General features: G+C 40.2%; 1 protein-coding gene across 2 annotated transcripts in view; it reads right to left on the minus strand.

Moving 5' to 3' along the window:
- Positions 1–21,169, minus strand: part of LOC111243973 (uncharacterized) — a 74,447-nt gene that overhangs the window by 23,982 nt on the left and 29,296 nt on the right. Inside the window, exon 2 of one of the 2 annotated variants that reach the window (XM_086978937.1) lies at positions 8,945–9,189. The gene's annotated coding sequence lies outside the window, so the exon portion shown is untranslated. Of the gene's footprint in view, positions 1–1,490; positions 1,836–8,944; positions 9,190–21,169 lie in introns of those variants that run through there. The other variant, XM_086978938.1, reaches the window with a different exon arrangement.

Below are 21,169 nucleotides of genomic sequence, written 5' to 3' on the forward strand. Positions count from 1 at the left end.
AGTGTGGTGGCAGAGTTTAACTTCTGCGTTACGCTTCTGTAAATTCAGCTAGGTAGCTGCCTATAGTCGCAGTATCTACGTATCCCAATTGTTTTAATGTGGATGTTAATTGATAGCATGCTATGTAACCATAGTTAGCATGTTCTAATCAGTTGATCATTCATAAAAACAAAGATTATCGGATCAGATCATATTGGACTAGAACTGAGAGCACGCCTGCACCCGTAACGGTTCTCTGAAATCGTGAGCCAAATAAATCTATCCTTAGTCAAGAAGTATAAGAAGGAGCAAGTTAGTTGTATAACTTATGAAAAATTTCCTCTGCTATTGGTGTCTGCTTTTAGGTAATATGGCTGAACCAATTCTGACTGAGACATTACAAAAGCATCACAAAAAGCAGATCGGTGATGAAACTAGTACCTGATGCTTCTTAAAAGGCCTGCAAAGAAAAGTACTATTCACTACTCATATATAGTAGAATATAACCTTGTTCTGCTTCTTCGATAATGAAGAGCTCACAGTGGCGACAGAAAGATCGGGCTGTTCCGAGCCACAAAACATCGAATGGTAGGATCTTGAAAAACGGAGACGTTTCGAATGCTTTATGATTAATTGCATCGAAGAGGTCACGCAAGCAAAGCCTGTGTGGTTTTATAAAAAGTGCGGTCATAAAAGCATTTAAACCATATGATGCAAATGGAAAATTGTAGATGGAAAGATTAGTGTGGTCTTTCGTTATGTCGTTTCAACGTATTACATTTAAACATACACATTTCAATAACGCCAATATCTACTAACATATAAGGCTGATATATTAATGGGTATTCCACCATAACGATTAGCGTAAACCTCCTGAAGACACAAAAATTAACCTAACGTCCTAAGCTAGACTTTCGTTTCCTTATTTCCCTAGATTTCGTGTCCTAGCTTCAGGAAAAGGAGCCTGCCCTCAGTTTAGCGTTGAGATGTGTCGTGGCAAGCAACAACTTTGATCAGATAACGTTCCTACAACGCGCCGATATAGCAAAAGCATATACATAATCATATTCTCGTGCCGGTCAGTTATAAAACAGTGCACTGACTGATCTAGGTATCGGGGTCGCTTTCATCAGTGTCCTGCCGCAAGGATGTGGCCAAAAGACCTCATAGATGACATGTGATAATAACTTTTCCTAATAGTGAGCGGCTCGAGACATTGCGAAACACATAATACAATCATAACATAGCTTAATTGGTCATATTAACGTTTCGAGCGTGGAACCGACCGCTTTCAAAGCCAATTTCTTGATCAAAACCTACATTCACCCACTTACAATGTGTTTCCGCCTCTTTTTTCTTTGTTATATATATATATATATATATATATATATATATATATATATATATATATATATATATGTCAAACACTACTTGACATACTATTATATTGTTATCTATAAGCAAACAACATAGTGAAGTACGAAAAGTTCGTACCCAGCGGGCTAGCTCACCTGACGAACGTAAACGTTGCCTGGCGCTTGTAAGCACTAGACGGATCCTCCACTCTATCTATGCAAACGCAAAACTGGAAGCACTATTGTTCCATTATCGTACTGTGCTTTTACCCGTGTCACCTCCCTGAGACGTCAAAGTTCCTGTGGTAAACATTGTTTAGAACAGTAACCCTTGGGGCAGATTGGGAGATGCAGCAAGCCTGCTGTAACCAGAAAACTAAGCTATTGTCAGCTTGATGGGATCCCCTGTTCGCCGTACAACATCATTCTTTTCATGCTAGTTTTTTTCATCTACTTTACTCAAGTCAAGCGGGGCACAGCTCCTCTCTCGTGATTGCCCTTCGATACGAACGAGGTGTTAGCAGGTAAACTCAGCGTGACACTTATAGATTGTTGTCTGGGTAGGATAGGATAATATCCGTCCTAAGCAGAACACTAAGAAACCAAATTGTCTGTATCGTAAAGGCCTAATAACCATAGGCCGATGGTCACGCCTCAGTCATACGTGATAGACTTTTTACGTCGAGTATTAACGACTATCTCTCTGTGCCGAGAGGTCTCGGCAAACTGTGTATCGACCTATTCAATTATAGGTGCATTCATACACACACTCGTCCAATGGGAAATGTTCAATTATGGTTTCCCGAATAGCAATGGAAAAAGGAACATCGTCGAAATAGACTGTTCACTGGATCAGGTGGAACGGCAATTAAAAATTCGAGTAGTATTCTGGCGCTAGGAAGTAAATCAGCGTCTTGTTCTTTTTATACTGGACCTATGTCAACACAACTGTTAAAACATTCAAGCGTATATAGGTGACAACACTACATACACTGTTTGTATGTGCTGCTTCATATCGTAATGATTGTCATAACAAATGAAGTAAGAAGATCGATGCCCTAAACAGTCTGGAACCTCATTGTCCACGTGATGCTGCAATGAATTTGCCTACTTGGTACCTCGAGACTAAGCGTAAGCATACGGCTTACTTACACCTTAAAGTAGTGCTTAATTCTGGTGTTAGACAAATGATACTTGTTAGGTACTACGATGCCGACCTAATTTAGCATGCAGAGCGACACTTCATACGGCGTTTTTACGAATCATTAGAATCTTCACTTAAGATAAACAACCCGTTGTCACGAAACAGTTATTGGTCTTCGTTTTTAGGCTATTGAGCGAAACTTCATGCACGCTATGCTTTTTACGTATTGGATTCGTGTGCTTAGTTTCGTGAATCTCGAAGTCCTCTCAGAGTTCTTGAGAAGACGCACTTATACTAGTTATTTATGGGTAATTGCCTCAAGGTCTGGCACGCGCTCAATGCTGTATAAAATTTCTTATGAAATAATAGCAGGGCATTATAAGCAGACTTTAATAGGCTAAGTGATTTAGGTCGCCTGGATCGAGCCGTCGTACCATCAAACGCGCTTCATTTTGTAAAAAGGTAACCCTTTTTTGCACTATGTCAGTCCGGCCGGCTGTTCGAGACGACGTATTGCCCAGCCCTAGTTCTATTTTAGGACTGTTTTCTTCCACGAGTCCTTGGCTAGTGTCCTTTTGACCTTCTATCGATCTCTCGACTCGATGATGTTCCCGTATAGACCTTTGCGAAAAAGGATCTTTATTTTTACCTTTTATATGTACTTCTCGCAAATTGGAAGGCTGGGCGGAATTTCAGGGCGTACTTAAATCATCGTGTTTTTTTTGCTTCGCTATGCAGTCATTAGACCGATGGGTATTTCCTTATCTTCTTCAGGTACGCCAAAAGTGGCCATGCCTAGTGAGGAATTGGTTAAGGGTTCTGGCGAATTCTCCTCTTAGCCTATTTATCTATACGCCGTGTAATGTTCGAAATCACATAGCGTAAGCTAGCAGGAATAACGTGCCATTGTCCCTATCGTGTCGTCATAGTATGTTCCCTGCTTTCGTTGGCTTCTGCGATGGGATTAATACTAACGTTGCTCTCGTTTTTGTCTCGAAGTCTTCTCTCACGATGATATTCGCTAATATTAGTGCCTTTCTAGAGGGCGTCTATTTCTTAATGACGATCATTTTCTAATCAGGAGCTCCCGTACTCGCTATCACCGACATATCGTCTCAAGTGAAGCATTCATTTTTCAACACGTTTAGAAACTTTCATTATGAAGCTCATCCTGAATCCTATAGCCCTATGTTCAAATCACAATTCTAGGAAGGAGTGTTATCACTCCTTCCTCTGTTATCAGAGAGCTGTTTAAATAATCACTCAGGATGTGCAAATCGTATCGGAAAATACTAGGTCAGACAGGTCCTGGGTCGTTTTCGGGCTTTATATAGCTGCACATTGCGGTTAAAATAAATATTAGCTAATATATTCGCGGCTCGCTATGTTCGCTATGGTTTGCTGCGTTCAAAGTTTAAAATATAATGGGGGAAAAACCCACCCTTCTTGTTAGCCTTAATCAAACTGGTCTGCAGTAATCCTCTCAAATAAAAGCCATAATTAAAATCATATTGCGTAATAAATAAAAAAATCTGTTTCAATATAACTATCACGTTAGATTTGTAGCTGTTCTTACTGCTGGCGATAAGATTCTAGCTAAAAATTCGTTGTTTCCTAAAGTTAACGTAAATTCATTTTTTTTTAAATCGAACGCTGTACACTGCTCAATTTTCGTCCAGAACATCTTGGATTCCTCTTCTTCCTTGAACTGCTTCCCACAAGCAATCAGCCATTTTGACATAGCAGATAATGGCTCACCATGCGGTTCCGACGAGACCATATAGCAGTATCCATTTTCAGTATTTCACGTCTCTACTGTACAATACGTTTAACGTTATCGCCCTGGGTCTCTATTCATACCATAGCATTCGGTATTACTCCTTTCATGCTAGTAACGTATTCATGTTACGTATGCCTGTTGTCATTATAGAATCACTCGTATTAACGCGAAGCTAACACCTTCGCTCATAATGGGAGCGTTGCGCAGCTTGTAACGTGTAGAAGACTCTGTTTCGAAGTCAGATCGTTTACTTCATAGCTAGGCTACTTCGGAATCCGATGATGATTCCGAATTTAAATTTAAATTTTAAAAAAAAAAAACATTAAATGCTAGTAACGTATCGGGTGTTATAGGTTTATAGCCGTCGAAGTGGGAGCTTCGGCGTATGCGAATGGTTGGAGGTAAGCTGCTTGTTGACACGCGAACATGAACAGAAATACTGCCATCTGCTGCACTGTAAAGCCCGATTACTATTGACAGAGGCAGACGGGTCAATATGCACTATTGTATATTAACATTTACGCCATTTTAGATGTACGATTGTCGTGTCGCCCGTAAGCATAGGATCATCTATATGAGCACGCTAATTCTACACATCTGCAAGAAAAAAAAAAACAGGAATATATTGTGTTTTTCATTGCCTTCTCAGGGGAGCGTTGCCCAATGAATTTCTCTTGTTTATGCAAATCTAAATAGTTGCCTGAGGTGCACTCTGACGCACGGTGCTTCGGGTAGCCGAAATGGGGTACCATTAGAAACTCCCTGAAAAGGGCCGGCAGAGCGCCGGATAACTTCCGAAAAGAGACAAGTATGTCAAAAGCAATTAAGCAATTAACATTTCTCTTAGCCAGACGATTGACGTATGATTGGTGGGTTCTGCCCAAAGATCTCTTCTTTCCAACCGATGTCTTGACAAGTCAATTCAATATCAACAGGTGCGCTAGCAGAAGTTATGCTGCCTGTATTAACACTATGCGCATGATAATAACACGACTAAAAAAAATGCCATTTTTCATTATTAAAAACACAAATAGAGCATTGCTGTTCAGTAATTTTCGCTGCTATCTTAAATTCCTTTTGCAGTGGACTATGCCGAGCTTTACGCCAACAGCTTTGAAGGCGTTTGACATAACGCTTATATTCTGGGCTATTTTGCATTATTTGTTTATGTTTACAAGCAGCCACCTAGGTACAACCTAACCTGTACATGACTTGTATAATTTGTGACCAGTAACGGGCGCAGACGCTCAAAATAACGATGTTGCACTTTTTTGTATGATGTCTTGCAGAAGGCCAAGAGAATTCACGTAAAGGGACCTATTTTGTCTGTACGAGTTTCTCCATATGAACTCAGTATTAACGAGCGTTTAATTATAGAGGTTCAGGTAGAAGTTCCTCGTAAAAGAAACGATTGTAATAAGAAACAAAAAAAGCTAAAGGGGAGAAATATTATTCACAGTGACACCATACGTTCGTAACGTATCGTATTCGATAACAGGAACAACTTAAAAGTGGACAGATTCATTGCGCATTTGATAGGGTGAGAAATTCATCCAGAAACACACTGACAAGAGCACCAGTGTATAATAATAATATAGCAAAAAATCATGAACGCAATTTCTACAAGCGCTGATCGAAGATAACGATCAATTTCATGGTCTGATTCTCAGGATTAGCGTCCTCTTATAATACTGCCCTTAACAGAACGACTATCAAAAACCTGACGCTTATGTCACGCAAGTTCAAGAATGTGTTTACAAGAAACACTGTTACTGAAATTACTGTTTTATATTACACTGCATTAGCTTTCGTCTCAGGTTTTGCCCAGGTGATGCCTTTCAGGACAATTTAAATCACTGATCATTGATCATCATCAAGATCATACAAGATAGCCTTTTCGAATGAAATACTCGCGCGCACAAATTTGGTCTTACGAATGCTCAAATGCTATTTAGAACCAACAAAGTCTGTTACTCTAACTAACCTAATTCGAAACAAATGTTTCGAACAATAAAACATCTGAAGGTAAGGATTAATTAAATGAACGCTGACCTTAAAACAACAAAGTAGCACTCAGGGTGATCAGGCCAAATACCTACCTACCTATAGTTCCCTGAGACGTCCCTGAAATCGAAGCGATGGAAGGCATTGGGGTCAACGTGTTAGAGCTGGCAGAAAAACAAGATCATTAGATAAACTCAAGCCAATACTGACCTGCTGCCTACGAGATTACAGTTTAAGTTTTGTGATAAGATAAACCAATATCTTTGAATAACATTTTGTGTAGCACAAGTGAACACATGTTTGACCTACGATAAAAAAATCACCCTGTCATCTGACTAATCAGCGTATTCCATCATAAGCCTCTAAACAATAATGGCCTTGTCGAATGCTTCCGTCCTTCTGACCCGTACCAGATGACCACCCGCAGAACACGCTGGCCCATAGCCAGAATAGCGCCCACCGTTTTTTCCTCCAAGCTAATTTCCAAAACCTTTTTTCTTATCTTTCCTTCCGGATGGCTTCAAAATGCTTTTATCTCTTAATGCGTTGTGAAACGTAATTAACGCACGGGTCATTTGACCTCAATAGCCTCTTTCCCCTCAAAATAAATCGGCGAAGAAGAATAGAAAATAGAAAGAAGCAGACAGCGAGGAGCCAACTTTACCAAAGAATTACCAAAAAAACTTTTTTTTTTCATGTTTTCTACAAGTCAACGTTTTCTGCAGAGTTGCTTTGTCGATGACGCAAGATGGTGTTTGTCCTGGCTTTTAAAACGGCGAAGCGCCCACGGAAGCGGCCATAGATGTGCCGCTACCGGGCCAGTGCTTCTGAAAGATTCGCCAGAGGCTGTAAAGATATCCCAGTACATAAAAGGCATATGTACCGCGACGACAGAGCCTTGAAAAACCTACACATCACGTTAACAACTCTATTGGCTTTTAAATGCTATAGAATTTTTCACGATCTCTGTATTGAGTTAAAATTTGGATAGTGCTCCGCGTATGATGCAATCTGTCGCCTTTTTAGACGTAATTCTAAGAACGTGTATTTTGAATGCGAGCTAGGTTTTTTCAGGCCAAGTAAATTGTCTGAATTGATGTTGAAACTAATCTTTCTCGTATGTATGACAAGTGAGAGAGCACCTGGGTTGGATGAAAGAGGTATTACGGACAATTCGCAATCGGCTGTTCTGACTTTTGAGCATGCGCAAGAAGCACGGCGATATAAATATGTTAGCTCATTAATTTGACTGAGTCTGTTGCATGAATATAATTAACATCTGGTTGGTCCCTATTACATTCATTTTTTTTTCTATTTTCTATTCTAAGTTTCACCTATGTCCACTCATATATGAGCAATTCGGGGAGGACGCACCCATTTCCAAGTGATCTGGCAGAATCACTTGCCGTGTCCATGATGCACAATTGCTAAATATAACAGTTGTTGTCCTGTTATATTACAAAAGCTTCTTTCATTTAAAGAACTCAATAGTAAGATACATAACTGCGAGCTACCATTCAGTTTTTAGCGTATAGCTGTGGTGCAGCCTTCGAGAGGGGCATTGACTGCGGATGAGATTTTCAGTTTTGATTTTATAAAAATGTAAGATAGAAAAAAAATAAATAAAAAAAGTTTGGAAATCTACCAATAATCAAGTCAACCTTTTACAGCGCGTAAGGAGTACCGTTTTTTAGGGAGTCCTTAAACTACCTACCTAAGAAAATTGATGATTGAGTGTCTACAGCGTTCGCGGACATTGATTAGGGCTTCAGAGCTGGAAATTCGTATTTAGTCTACAAACCAAACTCCGGAATATTAGCAACAGCGCAGGGTGACGTTAAACCGTAGGCTCTATCTAGTGACAATTTGACCCAGTTACCCCAACGACTTCGTGCACGAACCCGAGTGATTAGATTCACCACTGTCACCACTCATCTACGTGCACTAAAGGACGCATTAAACGCGCCACTATTTTAGATTGTCCGTGGACTCTGTAGAAGCGCCATCGTCAAGCTGTTAGCTATGTTCGTACGCTCGTGAGCAAACAATCCCTGTACGATATCGGCATCGGAAACAAAAACAAGATTTTTAAGAACAATTTAATGATCAAAAATTAGCGATTTAGGTAGGAAAATGTTAAAAATTCGCATTGGTTTCGCATACAGAAATGCAGACTGCCATACGTCAGGCTGGCTGAAAACGATTAACGTGAGACAACTCAAAAACGTTTCTGAACGATTTTTCCGCATAGTATCGCATACTTTGCTTTGCATCATTAGATCAATAGTTTATTTGGTCAAATGTACCTTATCTGCTAAAGATTTTGCCAGTGATGAACATAAGCCACGAAAAAACATGACGCAAGTAGCCAACGTCGTTCTGCTCTAGGCGTTATTTTAGTACGAGAATGATGAAATGAGTAGAAAAAAATATCTTTCGTTTTACCAGAAGTCGCTTTCTAACGCGCTAAAGGCGATTCAACAGTAACATCGAAAGCTTTCCTTTCGACCTATATTATCTGCCTACGTTTAATTTATATAGAATACCTAGGTTTGTTAAATTTCGGATGTAATCCGAAAAAATTTGAAAGTTGCCCAAAGCTGAATCTAAACAAACGTTTGTTACAATTACTAGCCTGTTGTACTAGACCCTTCCAATATAACTGATTGCAGTTTTTCTTACGATAGCCTCTTTCACGGATTATCTGTTAGCTTAGTACTATCAGATATATATGCACGATTATACTGCTTTAGTAATTATCCTAGCTCGATTTCTTCTGACGTATGAGGACATGTTTTGCTATGATGCAAGTGAACCTTTGCAGGCTACTCTCCGCCTCATTCTCACAGCTGATGTCTTGCTTCGACAGCGCGCAAGACTCGTTCTGTAGATGATGATGATCCTTCGGTGTGCCAAAACGTGCTTGTCTGAAAACGAAGGTCATTATACATAGTTATACGTGTTCCATTTTGAAAATTGCTAGACGCTTGTGCTTCGTTCTGATACAAATAGAAGTATTAATCTGATGTTAGCTATGTATGAAGAGTATCTTATGAAGGGTGTATCTTAATATAATAACAATTATTGAAGGAGGTAATTGATTCAATTACCGGTGGTAGAACAGCATCTCACATCACACAGCAAGCACACATAGTCATATCCATCGATTTCGAACGATACAATAGCTAGAAGAAGTGGCAAACGGGCTTTTCGCCTAATAACTAGCGTACACGATTTCAGCTCATTTATGTAGATTCATTGCGGAGCATTTAGTCGGGTGGTGAACGGTACCGTCGTCGGGAGATGTAGAAGGGTCGAACATCATTTTCTAATAAAGTAACAGCTGCATTTAGAAAATGAATATTTAAGCTTGCAGTATTTCGGGGGGTTCGTAGGGCTCAGGATTGTAGTGCAATTCGTCTGACGGTGCCGAAGCCAGTCAGATTAGCTATTTTCATTGCACGTAATCGATCGTTCGATCCCGTATCGTCTACTACAGTTTCGTCTCTCCTAGAGCCGCATTTTTCAAAATAAACGGTAACAAAGCATTTTAACGGGAGCTGCATGAGCCACTGTCTTTCGCCTATTTGTAAAGTAATACGGAACCTATTGTTAGTTAGACAGGTAAATTCAATGGGACAGGTCGTGCTCAGACATAACTCATCCAAGTTGAAAGTTAACGGCAAGCGTATATATTAGGATAACGCGTATCAGGGTAGATTTACTAAAACAACGAGCATCGTGGTCATGCAGGAACTTCTTTTCCAGCTAAACAAGCGAGGACCTGTACATGTAGAAACGGGTCTGCACTTTGCTTTTATACTTAGTCAACTATGAATTAAATATGAAGGATTTTGATTTAATTGTGATAATTTAGGGTATGCTTCTTTTTCGACATGGCCGAATAAATCAACGCAACCCGGAATCTTCACTTGACATTTGACATGTGTTACGGAAGCTTAATACTGACGAAAAGGGGAAACGTGTTCAAGCATTTGCAAGTATTTTCGGCCAATAAATGCTACCTCCCCATCAAGAGAAAGTGAAACAGGCCTAAAAGGGCTTTTGCGGAAGAAGCTTTGTGTTTCTTCTTCGGTGACGCGGGATTTTATGCTGACAGCCTGCCTATACAGCGTCGAGTATATCGTTTACATAATTCCACTGACATTCCTCCACAAAATTTCCACATCTAGTCTAGTTACCTAGAGCCGTTGCACAAATGTAAAGCCCCACCTCATAAGGTATTAGAGACAGTTCTGTGCCTGCAATATCCAATATATGCCATATGCTATTTGTTGTACGCAGAAGTTAGTAGGGGTAAATGGCACGCCATATATAATTATTAGAGAATAAATTTGTGGAGGGTAATGAAAGGACGTCTACTTCTCCAAACACCACAACGTATCAAATGATAGCTACGTTCTACGACTCAAGTGTCTATGCAGTAATTATAATTAAGAAATCACTGCACTGAATGAACGGTGTCATTGCGCTGTGTGTACACAAGCTATGTGCACTAGACATCCGAGCGAAGCATCTTGCTATTCCAAGAGTAAGGGCCTACGTCAAATGTTTCGCGGTCGGCTACCGTTAGAAAGATACGAGAATGGTAAAAAACGATCTAAAATACCAGATCTTATGCTCCATATACCATTCAAATTAGCCCGCAAAACGCTCTGACAACGCCTCGAAAAAGAACGCAATCCCTTCGTTAACCTTCTCATATGAATACACACGTGCGTTGAAAAATCTGTTTCTAGCTACCGCGTCTGCCCTTCACAGTCCACATGCAAATGGATTACATCTAAGGAAGATTCTAGTCAATGGCATTGCGCTTCTCTCTCGAGTACCGAGTACTAGCGACGACAAATCAGAATCTGCTTCGTTTTCTCCCACAACTAAGATAGGTAAACTCATGACACAGCTGGCGACTCTTCTCCATTTACAGCGGCAGAGCTGTGCAACTGGCACATGAAAGGTATAATACTTTTTGGTACTAAGCTTAGCCCAGCAAACAGCGCCCCACACGAATTGTCCTTGACCTTGACAACGCTTGTCATGGGGAACGCCACACCAAGTAACAACAATATCTCAGTACTCAATTTTTATTCAAAATATTCATTTGTTAAAAAAATCATCACGTCAAGCTTAAACCTTTTATTTTGCTTTCTCTTTTTTTTTATTTAAATAAACATATTAGCGCCTCTTAGTTTTTCCTTTAAACAGGCTTCCGTGTATATATATATATATATATTCTTTGAAAATTGATCTGAAGCTTGAATTTCATTGAAAAAAAACGATTTGTTTTTTTTTTTTTTATAAACATTCGCTAAGGATTTTACTTTTAACATGTAAAAGCTATTCGTTACAAAACAAAGTTAAACATGTATGTATGCATTTTCTCGGGGCTGCTCGTTGGTGCCACACACAAACAGCCATATAACACAACAACGAAGAGAAATACGTTTTCAAACGTTTCGCCCTTAAAAACAGACGCTTATTGTTTCCTTTAACGCATTGCTTATTCACGTAACAGGGCTAACATAAATGTGGACAGAATAAGAACTTCTGCTACTTTGACATTTGATTGATACTTACAATCGCGTTCGAGGGTACGCAGTCTCCGACTTCCAAGTCCTAGATTTTTTGAAGCACTGTCGCCGACCTGATAGCAACGAGGACTTACTCGTGCGTGTGAAGAATAGGAATATATATATATTATACATATATATATATATGAAGAATGGGTATTGATATGTAGGAGTCAATCTGCCCCCATGTCTAGACTAAGCTTAGTCTGCTGTAGTCAGGAAAGACGCTGCCAAATCCGTTAAGAGTATGAAAAACCGGGTCGAGCGACCCGGTATAAAGTAAAATTCATATAACGGGTACACGATCGTCTCGGGACACAGAACGAACTGTGCGATTCGCATCCAATTACCCTTAGATCGGCTAAACGATTTAAACCGTACGTAGATGTTGTTGTAAGTTCTTTTTTTGGCAAACGTTTCTAGCGTCCTCCTCGGATCGCAAGACAAATGTCTTGCGATCAATCACGACCTGCACATACTGACCAGCCCGTACACACAGAAATTTGACCACGAACAAAAACCATTAGTAGTAGCTATACTATTACTATAGCTTAGCTAATTCAGATTCACAGGAACTTACTGGGACCATTAAAACCAAGAGATTGATCACATTTAAAATTTCCGGCTATTATTATTGAGCGAGCCTTAACGGCCTTTTAAATGTACCAGGAATTGCCATGAGCCTTGCACCTAATTTTCACGTCTGTTGTCTTCCGTTACTGTGTTGGAAACCACTATACAGGGGTACCGTTGCGTAATATAGGAAGATGGGGACGATTTTTTAGTGGTGAATATGGGGTTGCTGACCCTTTTTTTATAGACGCGTAGATTAGCTAACATTACGAACTGCAAAAATCAGCCTTAAAAAATTACTTCGACCATTTTATCGTTTCTAATAACTATTCAGCATATTAAACATATTGGACACATAAAACAGTTCTCGTCCATAAGCCTCTAAAACCACTAAGGTACGAATGTAACTACACCGTAGAGGGAACGAGGCTTCTTGCTTCTCGTACAGGTGGGTTAAGTGCATTGGGACGCAGCTATTCAAAGATGTACAACGAAATAGTCAAGTGAAAGTTGCTGAAACTGCTTGCAATGTAAGTTCCGGTATCTACAAATTTTTTTCCTTTTGCCTAGAGCATGTGCTATGGTGGAACGTTTCGAGTAGTTCCGAGGGACTTGACGGCATTCCGCAGTTCAAAACTCATAATAGAGACATTGATCATATCACGACGCAATAGCCTGTTAGTATTAATATCCACTGAGAGCAGAAACAAGTAAAAACGGCCTACGGTACTCGGTAACATTTTTGAAGAGTGTGTTTTGCATTGATTGTATACTTTGCTCAACATTATGTAACAGGTACGTAATGTAAGGTTCAAACAGACAACGATGTACAGGACCTATTTTGCTGTTAGATGTGCAAATGTACATTAGCCAATGTGATTAGCTGAAGGATACTGGATTGCTATCCCGCCAGTCTTAATAAAGTTCAAGGTGCGTCCGTTGTAAACCCCCGTAAATTAAATGTTTTCTAAAATGCAACATCACCACTGATATACGTAACCCTATCAATACGCCTCGAAATTGTTTCGTCTTCTTTACTCACCAAATGAATCCTTTCGCCGCCCTTTTTCGTACGAGAGCGTTGTAGCGGACGTCATTTTAAGTTTGATCTTCCGCACCTTTCATTTGCCGTGTCGCAGATGTGAAGTTATCTATCTTTCACATCTCCTTTTTACTGGCCTATGTTCAAACCGGTGTTTTCTCAGTTTCGTCAGACGTAGGAGCACGTGGGGAAGGCAAGGCTACATACCTTTCTCCTAGCCATCTTTGGTAATATAAAAATCTACGCTTTTATTCGCTTCACATTAGCAAGGGCAATTTTAGCCACTGTTAGTAGGCCAAAAAGTGGTGGCCTTAAAGTTCCTAGCACAGAATCTATTAATGCCCGTTAACATCGTGATGCTGTCGGAAACCACTATTTCAATCCGTAATCATGTATGAAAAGATGGCACCCGCAAGGACTGCCATCTTTCCTGTCGTGAGAACGTATATTTAACGAAACAACGATAATGTAATGAATCGAAGGCCCATAAATATTCAGGGAGGATGCTCGTTTTCGCGCATCTAGCAATTACAAAATAGCCCCGTCATGTTACTGATAGTTCATACGGACGGTATTATACTGAGTATCTGCGAGAAGGCTGAACTGTCCTCTACCTTTATTTTTTTTTATTTTAAACGACTTAATTTAAAGTGACTGGTTGGACTGTCCGAAGAAATGTGTCGTCATGAAACGTGCGGAAACTGTGGATTGAGATAACTGACTGTGGATTCAGATAATTGCTTGCATTAACGAGACTTAAGTTTATCCACATAAGCTGATAATAACAAACTAAGCCGATAATAACAAATCCTAAATAACTTTGACGAGTAATTATATGCGACATATGTCATCCTTTTTGTATCAAATGAATGCTGATGCGGTACTGAAATGGATTAAAATGATCTGATCTGTGTATTTACACTGGCTAACCAGAACTCCCCTGCTGCTTTTCCGAGACGTGTGTAGCATCACGAGGATCAGCTTTGCCTATAAAGCTGATGGAATACTTGACCAATCTGTATATTCGAAGCGATCTAACGTGCAATCCGCCGTCGGATAGCTTTTTCAGTATGATGCTGCATAGATAAATGCCTGATGTTACACTGATGTATGAACGAAGTAACCGCCTCTGTCAATGTTTTCGTTTTCCGATTGTCGCCGTCGGGCACGCGTTGCTGAGAATCAGCGGCGTTCATTAAAAAACAGTCATTTTCGGTCGTCTATTAGCTTTTTTTTATTGGTATTTGTACGCCATTCATTCACCCCACTGTCGTCGTGATGATCGTTGGTCGGTCTGTCGGTCGGTCGGTCGGTCGGTCCGTCGATTCTATCTGAGCCCATCTGTGGCACCGTTCCCTTATCGTATGCCCGCTTCTCTATGATTTGATGTATCATCATCAACGATGCTCACAACTGTTGCATGCTTTTGTTTCTCTATGGCTCATTGTCGATTAGCTGGCTCGTATGATTCAGTCACTGGTTCAAGTGGTAAGTTGCGTCGCTGTTGTGTTAAAAGATCTTACATGGAGCGTTCAGGCCATATCTCGCTTATATTATTCCAAACGTATGACCTTTAAACCTGTCCTAAATAGCTGGATAATACCGATTCCGATTCAGCATTGTTATTACAACGAGTCGTAAGGGTTGTTATGATAATAACTTTTTGTCGTTGGGCCATATTTTCGACACTGCATGCTTCAGCACTGGTTGGGATTAATTCACGCGCATCTTATCCAAGACCCTCTTGCAGTCTTCCGCGATAAGAAAATCTTCGATGCACTAAAAAGCGCCAAAAAAGACTTCGCGCGTAAACAACTGAGCAAATTTACTTTGGCGGCCCGAAATCACGTTAGTGATTTGCGCTAATAACACCGATGAAAAAATCGTAATGTCGTAAAAAATCGTAAAGAAAGAACGGCTATCACACGTCAGACAGTAAATAATATAAGCCCCATAGACTACCCAGCGTTCCGAACCGAATTAATTGATAGAACCTAGCTGCTATGGCTTTATCTTCGATTAATGAAACAACAAATAACTATATTTATTAAATATTGAGAAAATGAACCGAATAATTATTGTAATTAAAGACAGCCTAGACACCTGTTGTTGGCAAACACCTGATAAGACTCACCTGAGAGTATCGACTCGATTCCACTCTATAGTGTGTATATATATTATTTACTGTAATTCCGCTTGTTTACACAGTAAGATTTATAATTTCCAAATCGGTTTTCGTTGAAATTGCCGACCACTTACGTGTCACGAGCTTCGATATTAGACGTCCCAAAGGCGGACCCCTCCTCGCCTTGTCACATCGTCCGGCGCTCTTCTATCAGTCGTCATTCGATGATCTTGGAGACTACCGCAGGTTGTCAGCAGTGATACTATTCAGTACACGTCATTTCGTTGATACCAGCTAAGGCAGAAAATTGAGCCCGTATAGATAATATCAGTTATAGATTAGATGCCGTATCCCTGTCACACGAAGAACCCCGTAGTTGACGGAAATGTAGGAGGAGAGAATGTTCCGTTCTTCGTAGTACCACAACATCGCGAGTGAACACCGTTCGTGCAGAGTGGCTTTGTACGGTTCCTTACAAAGCAATTGGTCCTTGTTTCGTTGTTGGTTAACGATGTGAAGGAGAGACACTTAATTTATGCCATAGGCAGAAAATGCTTTGGCACACTGTTGTGCAACTCTGTCGTATATAACACTGCTTAGCAAATACGCTAAAAAGCCGGACTTAGAATATCGTGTCAACATAAGGCTGCTAAGACAGTTTTTCTGTGTCCGCATAATGATGGATCTGTCGGAAGGTTTTATTAAGAACTAACATACATTTCATGTGTTTTTATTACTGCAGCGCCGAGAGAGTCAGCTCGTCCTGTTGTGTCTCGTATATACATTCTACAGACACTTCCGGAAGATGTTTCTATTCCGGTTCGTGTGCTAATAATATCTGCGGAAATTAAAACGAATTCGAAGTGTATATATATATGGATGTCGATTTATGCATCCATTCTCAGAGGCCTTGTCTATCGAAACCCGTCGCTCCATTAAATAGCTGGACAAACGTATACTACATATTTGATTGATCTTTCAAAATACTGTAGAGTTACCGAAACTTCACAGGGCGTTCACAGAGCGTTAGAGTTTGGTCTGCCGCCTCTGTGCTACACAAATATGCCAAGACACTTACATGAAAGTGAGAGCGGATTTGACCTTGAATCACAAGAGTATTTATATAACGACGAGCTAAACGAAAAGCCAGTGTTGTATGAGCAGGTTTTCGACGCTTCGTGCGACGATGAGTCTGATGGTTTTCGAGGCGGTAGGGCATTATCATACAGTGTGACAAGCGCTGACAGCGTTCACGGTTCTGCCATAAGAAGGCGTGCAAGCAGCAGCCAGGACAGTTGGGAACTGGAACCACTCACTAGTAAGTCGCCAGGCGACGCGAGCGATTCGCGCTGGTCGATTCGAGGGGCGGGCGTTCCCACTCGAGGTAGTCTGCGAGCATCGGCCAGCCGTTCGAAGCCTCCACCTCCGCCGGCCATGCCTAGGCCTCGCGTTTCTAGCGCATTTCGGAAATCTCTCAATCGTCGGTCAGCGGCAGAGCTGCTGGTTCGCGGGCCAAGGAGTTCGAAGGTGCCGGAAAAGCGGCCCGGTGCCCCCATCTCTGCCGAGAATGGGCCAGGCGGTAAAAACTCACGACGTAGTAGATGAAGCGTAGTAAATTCATAAAATTAATGAATCTTATACACGCCTGGTATTTTTTCCATCCCATCCCGCCGGAGCTTGGATATTAGGTGTTGGGGCGTTGTTAGACTTGTTGAGAAGTGTAACGCCGCGGAACTAAGGTCTTCAAACCAGAAGCGATAAGGAGAATTATATTTACATACAGATTAAAAAACATAACGCTTTTCGAGCGTTGCTTGTGAAATGTCACAGCTATAATAAAATAGAGAATATATCAATTCCACAAACGTAAACGAACTGTGTGGTGTGGAAAAAGACAGCTGCGAACAAGCCGGGTGTGATCGTCGTTGTAGCTACGATTTGAAGGACAATTTTCTATTGAAATACTAACAAAGGAGTCTTGATCCAGTACCGTACAAGGACTCCTTTAAAGGTTACCATGATAGTTACCGGGTTCCATGGTAAACCAAAACATTAACCGAACAAAAATTCAAATTACTCATGAATTGTATTTTGTGCTATATGTAGAATTACTCGGTAGATCCTGTCTGCACTGGAAGATTTTTTTGAAATTTCGCGCGTGTGGCCGTATTCTGTCGTTCCGTAACCAAATCACTTGGCTAGAATCAGTTGTTCCCTAGAAAGTTAAAAGTAATCGGATTGAATACTGCTGTTTTAATTCCTAGCCGCTTTAAATAAAGCGTCCCAAAGACACGAAATACGTCTGAACTGAAGAAACGTTCTTTAATTTTCCGTAATTCTGTAATGCCTGTATCTAGCATCGGAAATTAGCTATTAGCTCGTCACTCAGCTTTTGTTTGAGTGCCCTTTTCGTGTTATCCTGTAAGATATAGAAATCATTGTTAAAATATTGTAATATCTACTAGGCCCTATCTAACTAGGCCCATTAGCAAGCGAATATCGATCCCATATGCTTCAGCTGTTTGTCTATTCAACAATTACCTAACAATAAGTCTAAGATAAAAATAATAGGACATTGAATACAAATTACTTGAGCATGTTTTTTTTTAGACATCTTATGAAATTTTTGTTAGTATCATAAAAATTCTGTGTGACTGATGCGAAAGATGTCTGCAAATTCTATACCGATTGACCGGTACCTACATCAACTTTCAAAACGTGTTTTCACTCTTTCAGTCATTTCCCTTCGTCTTTGACTAACGCTTTTGGTAGGACGTCTTCCACCAGCCAGGCTACACCAGTGCCATTTTGCTCGATTGCTGAAATGTAGATCCTAAAATCCTATGCCAAAAGTACGGCCATGCAGACATAAACTATAGGGTTAATTATAGCCAACTTATGTTGCAGTAGACAATTTTGATCTTTATTTGGAGAACATTTTCAAAATAGTAGAGCCTCATAGACATATGAAGATTCCGGCTGGTTTGATGGGTGTATTCAACTTTTTCGTGCCCGGGGAACTGTGGATTCGCTCTTAAACTCATCTTATACAAAAATATAAAGTAGGCGATACCGCGCATTAGAAACCATTGAGGCCGGTCAAAAAATGTTATTCGACCGTCTGTTAACAATAAGTAGACGAAAAAAAACATTGAAGACCACGTAACCTCAACTAGCCTTAAGCCTCTAAGTGTCTCAGACTCAGCAGATTCAATGTAGTATTCGCTAGTATATTCAATACAGATGCTCTCAAATGGCATTTTTACTAGTCAAAAAATAAGAAACTTGTTATTAAATAAAAATTTCAATGACCTTTAGCAAGTCGATTTTGGTGAGAGGTTCTCCTAAGTAAGACTTTAGTGATGACAAAAAAAGAATTAACCCAAATTAGAGAATAATCGATTTGTGCGCGATATGGGCACAAACTCTTTTACGCTTTTCAGGAAGCCAACGTCAACAGCGTTTAATATTAAAATTAGGTCACCTGTATATCGTATCGTTCGATGGCAGTGCCACAAATAGAAAAAACTGGTCGAAATCTTCAGCAGGGTATGCTATATACTCATACGAGCATACAGCTTTATTTACCATATACGAAGCACACTTACAGATCAAACATTTTTACTTCGTTTTTATATTTTTATATTATTAAGCCTGTTTAAGTCATTTAAGGGCAAATTTATATTTCAAACATATACGCTAACCAAATTGAGTTGAATTAATTGGCGTCTCATTTTTTTTCTTACAGAGTGCGTCGCTTCGACTAAAAATATGTGGCGTTCTGAACGCTTACGGCCGGTTTTTAAATTTAGGATCTGGCTAGCTAAACTGAGTTTAAACACTTCTCAGTTACCTTTTTTCGGTATAATAGGAAGGGGCTGCTCGTAGCTAATCTTTGATAAGGCGCCCATTAGGAGGGAAAGCGCTTGACCATGACTGCCACAGTCAACTCGATCGTTGTTGTGCCAGTCGTACGGATGACATCGATGTGTTATACTCATTACTAGTTGTAGCCAAGGGCAACTGGCGTAACCTGAATAAAAACCTAATCAGCTAGAAAATTCTGCTGTCATTTATCTAGAGATTTTGCTGCACACCTTACCAAGACGGCGAACTTTTAAGTATGGGGGCTGTTGTCGGCAGGCTCCGCTAACTGAATATAAGTGACCTAAATGGTGTCCATTAGGTAAACAGCTCGTCATGACTGTTCTATTGGCCTTCGGCAACGCAGCTTAACAAGGCAGAACGGGTCATCAATGATACATAAATAAGCATGCCAATCGGACGTTTCCAAGAAGGCATGAATCCAACATATTTTAGGGTTTCCAAAAAAAGATAAAAAGAAACAGCGTATTTTTTGCGGCATTTCTCTCTCCGTGAAGGGTTGATCTATTACGTTTAGGTTCTCTGCACAGCAATTGGAAAAGCCGAATGATCTGCGCGATACGCCCAGTCGAGGTGCGATAGAGCGGCAGTCGGCCTTAACAGAAAACCGACACAATCACCTACTGCTCAGTCTGCCTAAATAAGGTGCTTAGGTGCTACTTACTAATATGCATTTTTAATCTAACTTATCAAACTTTATCATGCAGTTAGCTTTAACGAGTTAAATTTTTGTGTGATTCACAGCGAAATTAGACTTATCGTGTCGTTTTTTGTAAGAATAATTAGTTATTCTTTTTATTACATAATATTATCGGTCAAGACGCCTATTATTAACTAGAACTATAATTAAGTAGAACAGAAAACAATACAAAATGTACCTATGTGGCGCCGCTCAATTTAGTGACATAAAAAAAGACCAATAAAAACAATTCTGGTCAGATAATGAAACTGCAAGGAGATAGCTAGCTCTTTCATAACCTTATTTTGTCAAAACTTCGGATGCGATGGATGCGGCCGATTATAAGATGCCCCATTACCGAACCCAATGGCAGTGCGTCACCCTAAGCACGACGGCTTATTCGGCCCACATCTGCCCCCATACGATTTCGCTGTATCAAAGTCGATCAATTTTAACCGACACATCGATGTCACCATTATATAAACAAATAGGCAAACAAAACGTAAATATAAACCTTTTATCTGATTTTAACAACGTCACAAATAGAAACATCCACTGGGAATTAATAGTTGGTCTACTGGTAAACTACAATATGCTGCCTACCGGCCGATTTCACGTGTAAGCTCACGAATACGGAGGTGTGGCCGTTGCATCGGGTCAGACAGTTGGATTTGACGTACATATAATTATAGTTGGTCATTATAAGAGCTTTGCAAAGAATATTCAAGTGAAAAGGTTAGTAGATGGGCAGCAAGTGTAGAGCTAGAACTTAGATCAAGGGGGTCGTCGTCGCTTATATCCCGGTATACAAATATACATACAAAACCATATCAATAAACACAGATATTTCATAGCTAGCAAGCTGGATTAATTAGTAATTCTCTCGTAACAAAGTCGTCAATAGCCAACCCTAGCTGAGTATCTTAATAAAGAAAACCTTTGTGATATAAACGTTAATCGGCCAAGCCGAACTGGGCTACAAGAAAATTAGGCATTTGCCGGAAAAAACACT

This window comes from Varroa destructor, unplaced genomic scaffold (genome assembly GCF_002443255.2).
Source record: "Varroa destructor unplaced genomic scaffold, Vdes_3.0 BEIS01000002.1, whole genome shotgun sequence".
Taxonomy (NCBI): Eukaryota; Metazoa; Arthropoda; class Arachnida; order Mesostigmata; family Varroidae; genus Varroa; species Varroa destructor.